Raw genomic sequence first — 4,943 nt, forward strand, 5'->3', positions numbered from 1 at the left:
TTAGCTCCAGGTGACAGGTTATTCAAATTAAAGAAAAAATAAACTGAATTGTAAGTACAAACACAAATTCATGCTTTGCATTAACATTCTAAACTAAATTTGTTTTCAAAAGAAAATATCACTACTATTTGTCTATAAAGCTTTATAAATACTGTATTTGCTTTACGCTCAGTATATAAATGTAAACATATCAGGCTGAATTTTCATGGTACTTTAGGGTGGACAAAATCTGGTTAAGTGTTCTGTAATTTGGCTTATGTTGCAGATGGCAATAAATTTGAAATTATTAGCATGAGTTAACTTGTTCTACTTTCCTGATATGAAATTACAACCTAATATAAAAATAACAGAGCTTTGAACTTAGTGGAGATATTCAAAATATTATTTCTCCAAACAGTAGTTAATCATAAGTCTACTTTGGGAACTTAAAAAATAATATAGTAGGCTTCAATACAGGATATAGGCCTGATGTAACACGTTTTATAAGACTGATATTTCTGTTATTTTTTTAAGGTGTGCAAATTTAATGATTTGAAAGTTTATTTCCACTTAGACTATTTACATATGTGAAGATATTTAATAACATTAAAAAGCTGCTGTGTAATTCCAGATACTCTTTTATGTCTTTGGAAGATGACTTTGTAATTATATTTATACACAGAAAACTCAGTGTACGTTTAATCCAGTTTAATGGAGAGTTCTTTAACCCTTGCCTTTTCCAGCTTGGCAATGCAAGCCACAGACTTAGGACCCCGGATGTTGCCTCCCCAGTGGTGGCAGATCACGTCATATCTGTCTTATAAGTGGTCCCAATAGCTTCCACCAGCTTAGCCAGAGCACCCTTGTCTTCTGAGCTAACCTGTGTGAAGGCAACAGTGGTGTACATCTTACTGTGGACCAGGCGCCCCCACTTGGTCTTTCCCTTGATGATGCAGTAGGGCACCCCCATCTTTCAGCACAGAGCAGGCAGGAAAACCTCCAGCTCAATGGGGTCAACATCGTGGGCCGTCATCACCAGCTGAGCCTTCTTGTTCTCCACCAAGGTGGTGACTGTGTTGACTCTTGCTCAGAGAACAGATTATCTCTTAGTTGCGATGCCCCCTTGGCCAGCAGCTTTCTTCTCAGCACAGGTCAGTAGTCTTTGCTTCATGTCTTGCTTTGTCTCTGGACTGTACTTGTGGGCAAGCTTAAGCAGGTGAATAGCGGTTTGCCAGTTCAGGGCCTGGGGGAACCGGTTAATGACAGGAGGTCCTTCGAGTGGTTTATTGAAGATGGCTCTTTGTCGCTGCAGCCTGATGTAGCGGGGACATTTGACGAAGTGTGTTAGATCTTTTTTTGGCAGAAGTTCTTGGGCCTTTGCTCAAAGGATTGACCACCTTTTTGGCTCCTGTTTCTTGATGACGGTGGGGGCCGGGGCCACCTTCTTCCCCTTCGCCTTCTTTCCTTTGGGCATCTTGCTCGGCTAAGGGAGAGCCCAGATACTTTTAAAAGTTACATTAGAAGAAAGACAATTCTAATAACAAAACAGACTACTAAAGGCAGTAATTTTGCAAGAGACTAGAGGAACAGAGGGAGTGGTGTGTACAGAGATCCCGGAATAGACTGGTCTAGCTTCAACGCCTCAGCTAGTAAACGAGCTCTCAAAAAATAAAAATAAAAAAAACAACAAAAAACAACAACCTTTTCTCTAATTAAAAAGAAGTTGAAACTGGAGAAATATATTTTCAACAAGGTCATAGTCTGAGTATTTGGTAGAAAATTATCTAGTTGTTTTTTCAAAAAAAAAATTAAGTTCAAATATTCTGGCTTTCCTTGTCAAGCAGATAGATAGTGGGATGGATTCTGATATAAGTGAACATATTCTGAGGGCTTGCTTCTCAAAAAACCAAAATGCGGAAACGCTAATACAGTATGTGTTCTCTCCACAACACTACTATTTCATGGTGTGAAGTCATTACCGTCTTCCACGTTTTCGAATGTTTTTCCTGTTATACATCACTCTCACAGTGGGACTGATTGCCTGGCCATTTTGCATTTATATAAACAGTTGTAGTTTCCAGGAGTTGTCTATAGGAACAGACCCAATTTCAAACGCCATGAGTGCCTCTGCAGCTCATTGAGTACTGGGGACGGGAGGAGCTCCCTTTGTTTGATTGCCGTACATTTTCTCCCAGTCAGAGCATGGCTAACCGAAGCTCCATTTCTGTCATAGATATTCGCAGCTCTCAGGTAGAATCTAAGCATCAAGGCTACAGCTTTAAACAGTAGAGGTGTCTACATTTGAGTTTTCATATAAGGATTAAATCCTTGTTGTTAAATGTTTTAGGTATTGAGGCACCATCCCAATCAATAAGGCAGCCATAGGAATTTTCAGTCACGCACGAGTTAGGCAGTAGAGAAGTGGACTCTAGCCTCTGAGTACACACATACACAACTTTAAAATGCACATAAGTATCTATACATGTTGACACAGAATACGACAGCTCATTTCTTCCTCTTTTGAGTTTTGTCAGTGCAAAATAGTTGGAAAATACAGATGGTTTCATTAACACTTTCTCATACATACGTCTCTTTTATCACTTTTCCAACGTCCTCCCTCTGCTGCAGTCCTTCCTGCACACAATATGCCTCATGCTTTCAGGCATTTGATGTGAAACGTCATATGTATATAAATACAGTACTCTACCTATGTGAAGGTGATATATTGTATTCATTCCTTCCACTCCAATCTCTTTAGAACCCTGTGTTCATCCCATTGTCCCATTCCAGTTTCATAACACACATACATATTGATACAAATGTGTAAATGTGTGTATAGAAGCTAAAAATGTAGATTTTTACACTGGAAAAAAATGTGATACATCGTCATTCTGAGTCTAAGTCACAATCATCTACAGTCCCATTCATTTCCCTGCAAATGACATAGTTTCATTCATTTAACTCTGTAGTGTGTGTATATACAATGTCTTCTTTATCCATTTAGTTGTTGATGGTAGGTATCTGTGCTAATTCCTGGTTTTGGTTATTGTGAATCTGTCATCACCGGTCAACAGGGACAAATACAATATAATGGAGGCTTTTCCGTCTGGACTGGAGACAGGGAGCTGTCAGCGGCCGGCATGCTCTGATCGGTCTGAGCTAACTGCTGCCAAGCAGGCTACCGCGGCCTGGCACACACCCCAGTTGAACAAAAATGTTGGGCCGGAACAGCGTCATCGCCGCGGGCGTATGCGGTGCTCTCTTCATCGGGTATTGCATCTACTTCGACCGCAAAAGGTGGAGTGACCCCAATTTCAAGAATAGGCTTCGAGAACGAAGAAAGAAACAGAAGCTTGCTAAGGAGAGAGCTGGGCTTTACCAAGTTACCGGATTTAAAAGATGCTGAAGCTGTTCAGAAATTCTTCCTTGAAGAGGTACAGCTTGGTGAAGAGTTATTAGCACAAGGTGACTGAGAAGGTGTGGACCACCCGACAAATGCCAGTGCTGTGTGTGGACAGCCGCGGCAGCTGCTGAAAGGGTTACAACAGTCCCTTCCACCACCAGTGTTCCAGATGCCTCTGACCAAGCTCCCAACATTAGTCAGAGAACTCTAAGTGCTCAGAGCTTTGTTGAAGGTGGTGTGGAATGAGCCAGATACCAACCTGACAAGATCTCAGAAAATAATCTAACAGTTAGCTTGGGAGCTGATCAGCTCTGGGGGAAAAGGGGCAATTTGTGCTTGTCATAACTGTCCCACACTGACATCTGCCGAAGCGAATGTGAACTTTGGTAAATCCATTGCCCTATTTATTTTTCCAGTGAAAAGTATTTTGACAGAGCTTTCATTTTATAAATACACTGAGTTAATCAAAATATCATGGATTTATTTGTTCTTGAGACATGCAGTTCAAATGTAAATATAGTAGGATATTACTTAGGTAGAAACTCCTGGTGATTTTCAAAGATTGGAAAAGAATATGAGGAATAGATGAACAACGCATATTTTAAAGACTAGAACATTTTATTCTATGTTTTAAAATTGGGTAGAACCTTGTGTTTGTGAAAACTGAGCATTAAAACCTTACAGAAACAAACAAACAAAAAAGAATATATTGGAGACCTGGCCTTTCCCAAAAGCTTACTAATTTGCATATACAAAGCCAATTTGCAAAGAGTACTGTTGAGCATCTCACCACTGCACTGCACAAGGCCATCTAAAGTCAATCACTTGCAAAGGACTAGAGACAGTCAGCACTGTGCAAAGCCGATGTTTGTAATTAATAACTCTTAAAATGCATATACACATCTAAACATGGTTAGGAATGCCATGAGTAGATTTAGGAGTGTTTATAATATATAGAATTGCTAAACTTCACTTTAAAATTTGAGAGCATTATCTTGAAGCAAGTGCAAAGCTCTACCGTTTGTGAGGAGAATAAGTGGGAACGTTAGAGTAGTTAAGAGATTGCTAGAATAGCACATGTTAAAAATGATGGTGACTTGAACAAGAGCCACAGCAGTAGGAACTGGAGAGAAATAGATGGATTGTGGATTTCTTTTTAATGTGGTTGCAACAAAATTTATTGATGGTGGCTAGAGAGATTTAATGGTGCATTAAAGATTGCAGGCAATGATTTAGAATTCCCTGAATAGTAAGGTGAATCATGCTTCAAAAAACCAGGAGGAGAAAGAAGGCAGTTGTTTGGAGCTTACTTTTAAAAACCAACCAAACAACCAACCAAACAACCAACCAAACAAACAAAAAACTAAGTTATCATCTTTGGTCAGAAAGCATGCCAAGCAGGCAAAGGAAGACACTGACCAGAGAGATCACTTGCTATTCTGTAATGATGACCACAGATACAACGTACGAAGGCTCCTCAGTACAGACAGTTCCCAGAGAACTGAGTACAAATGAGATTGAGACAGATGGCTGAAATCCAGGGCCGGGGCATCTCAAAATG

General features: G+C 40.0%; 2 pseudogenes; one reads left to right on the top strand and one right to left on the bottom strand.

Moving 5' to 3' along the window:
* Positions 1-677: 677 nt before the first annotated feature.
* On the bottom strand, positions 678-1,453 carry LOC116094850 (annotated as a pseudogene).
* A 1,740-nt stretch (positions 1,454-3,193) lies between these two features.
* Positions 3,194-3,628, top strand: LOC116094851 (annotated as a pseudogene).
* Positions 3,629-4,943: the final 1,315 nt, after the last annotated feature.

The sequence above is a fragment of the Mastomys coucha genome, unplaced genomic scaffold (genome assembly GCF_008632895.1).
Source record: "Mastomys coucha isolate ucsf_1 unplaced genomic scaffold, UCSF_Mcou_1 pScaffold17, whole genome shotgun sequence".
NCBI classification, from domain to species: Eukaryota; Metazoa; Chordata; class Mammalia; order Rodentia; family Muridae; genus Mastomys; species Mastomys coucha.